Consider the following 11,107-nt stretch of genomic DNA (forward strand, 5'->3'; position numbering starts at 1 on the left):
TATGCCTTTGAACCATCAAAGCTGCAACAGCCCTTACACTAACACTGCCTCTTAACTGTAGGGCTGCAATTACTTATAAAATATGAACTGTGTAACCCTTCAGATTATTTTTTCTGGATCCTTGTTGCCTCAATACTCATCCCAAGGGCTTTTAATCTCAAGCATTTTTCCTCAGCTGCTCCACTGACCATAAAGCATCACAGCCAGACAGGGAGGGGAAGACATTAAACACCCAGTGAAAGATTTCTGCTGACTTCAGTAAACATTAGATCAAGCAAATAACCATGCATCAAACTCTGCCTCGATTAATGGGCTTCAGAGAAACATATTTCATAAGCAAAGCTCACACAAAGAAAACATTCATCCTTGTTCCTCTGAACTTTTTGTGGATGGAGCATGGAGTTCGAGCACCGTGGCAGTGATCTTTTCTGTTGGTTATCAGCACGTGACCACGAGCAGGAGAATTATTACACCAATTTCTCATATAGGAACCACAGAAGAAGTTGGATAACCAGCTGTCCAGGGAGTATGGGCTGTCTTTATAAAACCTGGAAGAGAATACAAATCTCCTGCATCCCAACTGAATGTCTAAGCCAACAGATCAGTTTTACCAACACTGGGACAACTCTGCCTCGTATCTGGTATCAGCTGCCTGGCCTCTATCACCTATGCTCTTTAACCAGCTTTGAATAACTTGTTCTGACTGTCCTGCCAGGCTCTGCCTCGGGCAGTTTGAACTTCCAGATTTCTGGCATGAGTCTACCTTTCACTGGATGACACTCACTTGAAGTTCATTTTTCTTCTTTTACTCCTGTGCTCGAAAGGGAAGGTTGTCAATCTCTTGTGACATTACTCACTCAAGTGGAGGAAGTTTGGTTCATCGGGACTAAGAACTCTGCAAACCCATGAGTGGGAATAATTTGTGTAATAATAGCTGTAGATTGTTTTCCGTGGATTTTTTTCTTCTTCAGAACCGTTTATAAACACTACTTATAACCAAGCTCATGGTTCCACCTTATTTAAGAGCTGTTTAATATAATGGCTTTCCTGTTTTGCTCTCTCTGTGCTCAGGAAGGGGAAGGAAAACCGAGAAGGAGAAAAGAGAGCCATCATTCTGATAGCTCTGCAGTAATGAATGGCTATTGCTACTTCCAGACTCCTTAGGTAAATGACCCATCTAGTGATTACCACATCCCTGGAGTGACTGAACTTGTGATCCCTGTGTGGTCTCCCCTCAAGGGCACCTGTTTAACTTCCAGGCAGCAGCAGCAATCTCCCTCTGATCAGACCCTGTTCCTTCTCATCCTCAGCAGGGTATTGACCTGAAGCCTCCTTGTAAATCCTGGCGATCGCTCTCCGCTGTTCCGAGTGCAATCCAGCAGCTGCAGAACACTCCCCTCAGAGGGGAACAGAAAAGCAGCTGATAATGCCTCACTTTGCAGTGAAAATAAGAAGTTTTAAGGACAAAAGCACTAGGGAAAAAGCAGATAAGTGACTATAAATTACTCGTATAAATGATAATCAGAGACTCCCATCAACTTTACCCACTCCTAGACTGAGCAAGGATTTCTTTTCCAAAGGGTGTGGGGTAGGGCTCTCTCCACTCATTTTCCCTTTTTTTCCCTTCTTTCTTAAGAGGGAAGAAATAAGTATTTGAGGCTGAAATGAATCCACCCGAGTACTCTGGCAGGCTCTGTTCTCTTCTCCACGAAGTTTGCACTTCAAAGGAGTGAGATGCCACACCTGGCACAGTTTGGTACCTACCTCGTGACTGCATCCCACTGCAGAGGAGTGGATGCAAACTGCCTTGGGCGGCACCAAGCGCAGAGAAGGAACGCGCTGGCCCAGCACCATTCGCCTCCCTCCCCTTGGCCCTACAGACCATATCTGCTCATTCCACTTTTTGCGTGACAGGTTTTTTGCCAGTAAAACTATTTCACTCACCTCTGTTTTGTTTGATGCGCCCCACAGACGGACCCCTGGGGTTCATCCTCCCAGAGCTCTGACACTGGACACCTTTTCCCACTTGGCTGTGACTCTCTGTCACAAGTATTAGGGATTCGTGTCAGCTCGTGATTTCGCTTGCTACAAGCACCCTGTCTTGTTCCAGCAGGAACTAGAAGGCTTATATAACAATAATTCCCTGTTCCTCAGCTGCTCCACGCTCCCATAGCATCTCACATGGCAAGACTCCTTTTGAAACTTCTCCCTGGCAGCCTGCTCTGGTCTCCCGCAGAGAACCTGAAAAATAACATTTCTTTCCCCGTAATGTTCCTTTGCAACACTTCCTGTAGTTTTACAGCAGACAAGATTTAAAAGAAACAAAACTCCATGACCAGCGGGGAGTTCTGCACTGGGTGACAATTTGAGGTGCAATTGTGCAATAAGGGATTGTTAGGGTGGCAGTTTGTTACAGCTTTGCAAGGAACAGTGTGTGTCAATGCAGTTATATTTAGAGACTGTCACTCAACTGTGAAACCTCCACTGCCTTGGTCAGAAGTTTCCCCAGTGCTTCAGTATGTTTTTCCTTTATGCTTAACTCACATTTCAGAGTCAAACTGTGCAAGAGAAGTTCTATTTCTTCCTTATTTAACACCCCAGCAATTTCTTTTAAACTGTACAGGGGTTTGGTTTTGGTTTTCTGCTCTGAACTTTCCCTCTTGTGCAGGATGGTGGCCTGCAAATGCTACATGAATTAGAGACTTATCTTTCCCCTTTATCCATTTTAAAAGCTCTGAAGGACTGTATATTCCTGACAAAAAAATACATTAATATACAAAATGAACATCAATTCAATCAAAACTATTAAAAAAAATTAACTCTGAGATAATTATTATCCCTAGAATTATCTCTAGGAATAATTATCTCTATTTTAAATATGGTGAAGTATTATTTCCTTGGGTACACGAAGAAGCTTTGCTATAATATCTGCAGGAGCTGCTGTAGATTTTTATCCTTCTAATCTCATAATCATCATTAATGTTTTTAATTCCAGATTGTAGCTACCAAAAAGCTTGGGATACACAGCAAAAATTACATACCCCAGATTGTGCATCAGTTTCCATTGGCTTGATTTGTGGGTTCCCAGCCCTTGTGATGATGTGCATTTCTGAGCCATTGCCACCAGTTCACTGGACCATGTTCAGTTCTCAGTAGCCTACACTGGAAATACCAAAGATATTGAGATCAAAAACATTTTTATTCTAAACTCCATACAAAACTTAAGGTTTTGAGGTGTTTTTTTGGTTTTGCTGTTTTGTTTTTTTTTTTTAATGAAAAATATGACTTAAACAGAGGGGGAGCTTGGATTTCACAACCAGCCGATTAACTCTTTTCATGAGAATTTCCAAAGTGTGCCTATGAAATCTTTACTAAATCAAACAGGTATACCTATTCCTGAAAAACATTTCTGGTTTCAGTAGCTGAGACATATTTTAAGAAAAAAAAAAACACTTGCAGAGCTTCCACCAGATATAGCTTGATGCATTTTGTGCCCCTGTAGACTCGCATCTCAAATTCCAACTGTGTGCTAGTGCTTCGAGCCAAGAAATGAACCCGACTGCACAGCTTTGCAGCTGTAATGGCTTCATATTTGATGATATTTACAACCTATTTAGTCTTTCAAAGCACAAGAGGACTATGTTTAGGATTTCTTAGAAACCAAGCTGAGCCAGCAGAGCTGTGGCTCACAAGACCTGTGCTGCTTCCCTGATGTTACAAGCAAAACCTTGTTCAGCCCTTGGAGTTACGAGTTCCCCAAATACTTTATCCTTTACAAATGGTTGTACCCTACATTAACTGCAAGAGTAGGTGTTAAGTTTTATCATACAATTTGAAACCATACTACTGCAATTTATTTAACTGAGCTGACTAAGCTTCCTGTGGGAACTGGTGCCAAGCTTTGTGCTGCAGGTGGGTAGGACAGGAGCAGCGCTGACCCCAATACTGCAGCATTAACTAAAAGTTTCCCTAATTCACAGGATTATGCTATAGCCATGTTGTACTTTAAGTCATAAATTGTTACTTTTAACTCTGTTTCTGAAGAATAGTGAGCTTCATAAGAAATTCTGTTTGTAATGGCTGAAACCATATTTTGCCATTTGAAGTTAATATAATCAATTCAAGTTTTCTTATAGTATTCTGGTTTTGCAAAACAAGATTTTATCCTTAATGCATCATCAGTAGAACAGTCAGTTTACAGGAGCCATGGTAAAATTAAATTACATTATTTTGCAAGCCAGTAGTCTTGAAATATATCGGTGTAGCAACAGCAAACACAGAGCTCACACATTTTGGTAAATATGATCATTATTTCTCACTTCTTGTTGCCCTTGTACCTGCAGCCACATGAAGGGTGAACTGTTGATTATTTCCACTCTAAGTCCTGGCACTGACTTTTTCCAGCTACTGTTATTTTTTTACTGAACCATCCAATAATTACTAAGAGGAGAGATGAAGAGCAATATTTTCTTGTGCATGTTTATTCCAACATGTTTATGCAGTTTCATTAAGTTTAGCAGAAGCTGGCTGGTTTAATATCTCTGCTTTACTATATAGTGTTCTTTCATCTTTAGGTCTTACAGTTTATTAACAACTGGTGTTAGGTTAAAAAGATGGAAGGTACACAAAAGTGGAGCCTTTCACAACTAAGTTATGTGTTTGGTAACAGAGGGTTTGAGGGGCACTCTCAAATATTTTGTTAAAATTGTTTGGGGGTCTGGGGCAAAAAGGGAGCAGCACAAAAGGGAACAGTAGTTTGGGAGTTTATGGGGATGTGTTTCAGCCCCCTGCTCTAATGGTGTTTCCTGATTTTTGCTCAAGGTAGGCAGTGTCATACATGGAGAACCTGTGTTATTTTCTAAGTCATTAGGGCCTGTGTTTTGGGCACAGAAAATCAAAGAAACCAAGCATTACTGGAAGAGATTAAACCACTGGTTTCAACTGGATCCATTCAGATACATGGTGTGAACTAACTAGACTAGTTTAAGGTGAAACTAAACTGCAAGTGCACTTCAACCATTTACGGGCATTTAGTTCACAGAATGAGATCTTAACTAGGCTGATGTAAACCCACCCCTCACCCTTTTTAAAACCCATACAGTACCTTCAGCCTGTTTGTTTCTCAGATCCACATCCACTGCTCCACACCAGACACAGCCCACAGAACCGAAAAGCTCAGGAAAGAGCAGACTAGATTTTAAGACTTCTCAGGGTGCAAGCTGGTTCTTGTACTCGTTTTCACTGTGCCCAGAAAAATAAGTCTCCAATCTAGATCCTAAGACCTAATATTGCAATAGTTATCAAACCTAGAAATATGTCAAAAAGATAATAGGCTGCAAATCTGGAATTGAAGCAGGTTCTAGGCCTCAAAAAAGGGGCACTGAGGCTGCCAGACAGAATGAAACCAAGAGAAAGTTCCTTCCTGCTTCAGAGCTGTAGGAAAAGCAATTCAATCAGAAGGTGTCTCTTCTCTTCCTGCCCCCACTGTGAAAAGGAACAATTCTGACTTACTAGGTCAGCATAGTCTGCAAGGCTTTGCAAAATAACAAAGATGCAAGTACTTTCCTGTGCCTAAGGCTTGCCCTCTCAAAAAAACATAAATACAAATCATACACACATAAATATATATATTCATTAATTTTATACTTTACTGAGCACTTTCAGAGATACTATAACAGCTGGGCAGAGCAGGGAACGTATTTTCAGCAATATTTTTTTGTAATACTTTTGAACACTGTTTCATGTTTCCACAAAAAGTAATGCATCTCTCATGTATACCAATGCACTGCAACAAATATTTCTGATGGTTGGTTTGTCTGGTTTGAGCAGAGTTAACCTGACCTTGTTCTTTGGAGAGAATTCTTTTCAGCTGAGATATCTAACTCTTCTCATACGACCTCAAATGCAGCCACTTTCTACCTCCCACACTAAACTGTGGCTCTTTTGTCATCACAAATCTGTTGAGTGGAACTGCACGTGCAATAATGACTTTTTGCAAGAAATCAGATTAAGAAGCTAATCAGGGAAAGCCATTTTTGTGTGTTTTAATACTTTTGAAACAAAGTGAAAATTGAGAATATATCAAGCTCATTTCAGCTTAAGGGGGTGAGTGTAAAACTGTCTTTACAGAAAGCTTTCTACTCTTTCAGAAAGACAGTCAAAATAGGGCACGCTAATAATATGGCATTTGGGAAAAGGTATGTATTATTTTAAGGCTAATTTGATAAATTGCCATCATTAAGGCCTTGATAATGGCTAGGTCTAATGCAGCTGCTTAGGTATATAATAATAGTATGATGCCTGCTCTTTGGGGTTTTTTTTTCAAGAAAATGCTGTAGTTTGACTCAAGCACTGGTGACAGAATGGGCTGGTTGTCACCACATCTCAACCTGGGGGACAGAATTCAGCTCTTAGAAATCATGTAATTGGTGACTTGGTTTGAAACCTGAGCAATTAGAATTAGTATTACCCAAAGAAATCTCTCTAGGATAGAGATTGAGATAATTAATAACACACATTTACTTTATACTTAAATCATACCTGCACCAAACTCAGAGCAAAGCAGGAGGCAAACACAGAGCTCAATTCCAGAGACACGGGACCAAGTTCCACTGAGCATTTTGATTCCACTGGGCTCAGTGGGGACCACTGAGTTTATATTCCCCCAAATTTAGGCATTTGTGGGACACTTGGATCAGGAGTGTGGCTGCCTTGCCCTACCTTATGGGCAATAAAGGCAGAGAGTTGCTTTCAGAGATGATGCAAGTCTTAGGTGGGGATCAAAACCCTGTAAGAACTAATCCCTCCCTTATTTCTAGAGTCTTAACTGAGGTTAAATGGGTTCAATTTAGGACTCTGCAAGTTCATATAAAGAAAAGTTTGGATCCATAATGCTTCTCTTGATCAAATTTTAAAACATGCAAGAGAATTTTTACAAGTAATTTTCATAGATGGATTTGACCTCAAGTAGCCACTGGAAATAGAAATGCTGTTTTATTATCAGACAAAGTAAATACTTACCAAATTAATACATAAGCCCCTAGCAGATTTACATTTTTTCTCTTTTCCCTAAGCTCTATTAATATTTAAGTTTGCTGGTGTCCAAATGACCCAACAGAAATTTTTGAGGGAAGTCATTATTATCCAGAGCACAAAAGGATAAAATAGACCAAAAATTAGCCTGCTTTGAATGGAATTTAAGTGAGAAAGAACAGAGCACATTTCATCTTGATATTTCTGATTCTACAACCACATCAATAAGAAGATATATTTATTATACTGACCAACATTTCGGGGGGGGGGGAAATCAGCATCAGAATAGCTCTTTTGTCATTAAAGATTTCATGATGGCAGTTGAAAAGGTGTCATTTGTTTTTAATATAATATTTAATCCACACTTAATTATGAAAGGAAACTGTGTAATCCACTAAATGAGATGGAGTTAAAAATAGCAAAAAGAGGTACTAAAATACATAATGAATTTTGGCAGCTGCTTATATTTAGGGAAATAATAAATTCTATCCAAGAAACGAAGAATTGAAAGGGGAAGGAAATTCTCATTGTGTGCCTGAAGTCTGAAGGGCTGTTCACCAGGGCACCAACAATCTTCAGAGCCAATAGCTCAAGATCTCATTAAACCATACAATACTTTATGCATATTAAAACACTAAGGTCTGGCTCCTTGCTTAGATGTGCTGCAAAAGCGTAAAATCTCACTTAGTTCTACTGCTACTTTCCAGCTTTACCAAAGTGCTTTTGAACTGGAAAGCTGCTCTGAGAACTTCTGTACTGCCTATTTTCCTTCTCAGATTGGGGAAATCAATCCACATTTGGTTTGGTCCCCAAAATTGTAATTATTCTGTCATCAGAGGATTCTATAATCAGTTCACAAAATAACATGTGCTATAAAGCCTTAAGCATGTTAAAAATGATGGGCAGACAGCAGTTTTCACATCCTCAGGTTGCACAATACTTCTCATCATATGTGAATATTCTTTGCATCAAAAATTATCTACTGTGTACAGTCTGTATATCTACAGTCAGTAAAAGTGTAAAAAATAAAGTTGTCTTTATCTAAAGGAGTCTCTTCTAGAAAAAAAAATGTCATCTTCTTCCCTCAAAAAAATTGAAAGAAATGAAGAAATAAAAATTGAGGGAAACAGGTAAAAAGGTGTTCAATATGCAGTACTTAGTTCAATTAAATGCTATTTAAAGAATAAGCAGTTCTAAAGACATTTACTTGATTCTTCATCCAAATGCGTTAAAACGTAATTTGATCATTATCCACCCTTGGGTATGTGTTGACCCTGAAGGGCTGCAATCCATAACCAATTCAACAGCTGGAAGCTCCAGATTTAAGGCTGGAAGTAAAGTTCACCTTTTTAAAAAGTGGAAATAATTAACCACTGCAAATAAAGCCTGTGGTAGCTTCTCTGGCATTTGAGCTCTCAAATCAAGATTAAATGTCTTTTGGTCCTTTACTGAAGCCAACACGGCTTCTCCTGTATTCCGAAAGATGTCCCCAAGAGGTGACACCCCAAAGACAGATAATGAGCCCCTAAAGGAGTCAAGACCAAGCCCAGGCATGAAAAGCTTTACCAATCAACATGAAAAAACCAAGATACTCTCAAGCCAACAGGACTGGAGCCTTCAAAAATTAATGGACTGTGTCATATGAAGCTGCCAACACGAAGCAAACAGAGATCCTTAAGTACGTCCTCTCCTGTATCCATAAATCAATCTGTAATAACAACTCCTACTGCTGCACTGAACTTTTCCTTCCAGATACTTACTTGGAAAACAGAAACATGCCTCCTCATGTGCCCATTAAAAGCAATCAGTGCTGTTGATGCCTTCTCAGGTGATTTAATCCCTGTGTGTGTTCTTACCTTTCTTTAACAATTTGTATGACGCCTTCCCTCATTTTTATTCACTTATTAGCACAGCAAGCAATTACTTGGGGAAGAGGAAGAAAAGAAAAATAACCTCAGACCGATGGGATGGAAAAAGCTTAAAAAAAGAAGGCAAGAAGAGGCAGACTTTCTTGGTCTCAGAGCAGTTGCCATGGCACTGCATCTGACTTGTCTACAGATTCACTCTCTGGCAGGTAGCAGCAGGCACAGGAGTCAGTTTTCATCCTCTCTAGGAGAGGAAATTTATTTTCCCCTCACCTCTTGGGCACTAAAACTCAACCTTGTTCACAGTGCCAAGAAATACTGAGCTGACCCTGAATTCCACACGCAATAGTTCAGCCTACACCACTCCCCACACTGACTCCCCTCATTTTCAGCCTCTCACCTTCACCACTAAACCTGCCCCAGTGAATCTCTCTCCAAAACTTTTGCAGTGTTTTGCATAGCAAAATAATTCCTGTTGCTCCACTAGTTTTAATCTTTTCAAATCTACAACATACCTCTTCCTTTCTTCAGTGAAATTTGACTTATCCAAGTGACCAGGAAGACACTGAAAAAGTTCAAATATTATCTTCAGAATAATTTTTAAAATATTTTCAGTGATTGCACCTGTCAAACTATATAATGTCAAAGAAGTCCTCCTTCTACAACTTGACCTCATTGAATAAGCTGATAAAAGGACAGATTTCCTGCAGCCTCAAGGGAAGCTCTTTGGGTGCACTTTGTCTCTTTCACCTAAATGACGTCACCTATTCTCAGTATTTCCAACAGTCATTTCTGCCTTTGAGTGATTTAAATCTCTGCTGGCTGTACTCCCAGCTCCCATTTTTAGCACCAGAATCAAAGGTATGCCTTGTCACCTCCTAACAAAAAAAATAAAGTTTCAAGTTTGTCAGATCTTTCCCCTCTGTCAAACTTGTTCTTCTCTTCCATCATTAGAACACTCAAACCTATTTCTCCTTTAGCTAAGCTAAATCCTCTCTGCTTTCCTTTCTCGTTATTCTATAAACCTGTTTTCCTCTCTCTCTGATCCCCAAACCATAGTAGATAGTTTTGACATTACCCCTTTTCCTGCTTGTCGCCCCGAGTTCTTTGGTTTATTGGGAATACAGCTGCCAACTACTCCACCCTCAGCACCTGCTTTTGCCATTCCTTTATCTGTGACATCACATTTAGGCTTTTCGTTTTCAGCTTCAGAAGTCTCCAGCTCTTACCTGAACTGGTATCTCGGGCTTTAGCTTGGCCTGTGGTGCCCTCTGAGCTCTCCACTCTGAATATCCTGTGTTTTCAGAGTGTTTTCTGTCAATACTCTGGGCAATCACATGGAAGCAATACAGCCTCCCTGCCACAGCTGCAAACATCATCAGCTCAACAATACTTTATATTTCTGGTAACAAGGAGATGAAGCAAAACTGCTGTCTTGAATCAGGTGCCAAAACAAGGGCTTTGCCCTCAGAAGTCCCTCTACTTTCCAACTGGACACAGAACTATAACAAATGTGCTGCTCTGAACTGCTTTCATTCCATTTGAGAAAATAAAAATCTCAGAAACTTTCAAGACACTTTGCAACCTTGGCACTTCAGGGCCTGAGGAACAAGGGGCAAACAGAAACTATGATAAAGATTTGTTCTTTAATTCTTTGTGCCTCCTGACTTTCCTTTGCAGAGGCTGCCTCATCAGGAGCCCGCTGCCTCAAACTGGAACTTGCAGCCCTATAACTACCTCAGACTGTTTAGAACAATGACATTATTTATATACTGGATGGTTTGCAGTACACCTTTCATTCCCTTTCAGAGCAGCATATGATTATAATACCAATAACAAATACAGCACAGGAAAACACTGATTGCAGTAACTTGGCAATCCAGAGGTCAGAGTTCCAGACCTGTTCCAGCCAGGCTGTGTGACCCACTGTCAGATTCCACATGCAACTAATTCCTGCATAAGCAATAAAAATACCTGAGCTCAAACCAGCTACAAGGCTTATCTCTATGCCTGACCACACTCCAGTTCTGCAGCCTCACATCTTCACTTTATACCTTTCTCCTTCTTACATTTTTCAGTGAATTTGCTTTAGTCAGACCGGGGCACTTCTCGCATTTACTTTCCATGTGTACTCAAACAATTGAGTTCTCCTGACATAAATGCCTGTGGAGAAGGAATGAATGTCAAGGTCTTAAGCCAAAGCATTTGTG

At 40.1% G+C, this 11,107-nt stretch overlaps 2 long non-coding RNA genes across 2 annotated transcripts; both read right to left on the reverse strand.

Moving 5' to 3' along the window:
* Window positions 1–2,491: 2,491 nt before the first annotated feature.
* On the reverse strand, window positions 2,492–5,226 carry LOC113972372. The gene is made up of 3 exons (XR_003535876.1): window positions 5,105–5,226; window positions 3,042–3,157; window positions 2,492–2,752 (listed from the first exon to the last, which is right to left on the reverse strand). It is a non-coding gene; the product is annotated as an uncharacterized LOC113972372 (long non-coding RNA).
* Window positions 5,227–8,328: 3,102 nt separating this feature from the next.
* Window positions 8,329–11,107, reverse strand: LOC113972370. Its single transcript, XR_003535874.1, has 3 exons — window positions 9,976–11,107; window positions 9,413–9,462; window positions 8,329–8,955 (listed from the first exon to the last, which is right to left on the reverse strand). It is a non-coding gene; the product is annotated as an uncharacterized LOC113972370 (long non-coding RNA).

This window comes from Neopelma chrysocephalum, unplaced genomic scaffold, assembly GCF_003984885.1.
Source record: "Neopelma chrysocephalum unplaced genomic scaffold, ASM398488v2 Primary Assembly neopelma1_91, whole genome shotgun sequence".
NCBI classification, from domain to species: Eukaryota; Metazoa; Chordata; class Aves; order Passeriformes; family Pipridae; genus Neopelma; species Neopelma chrysocephalum.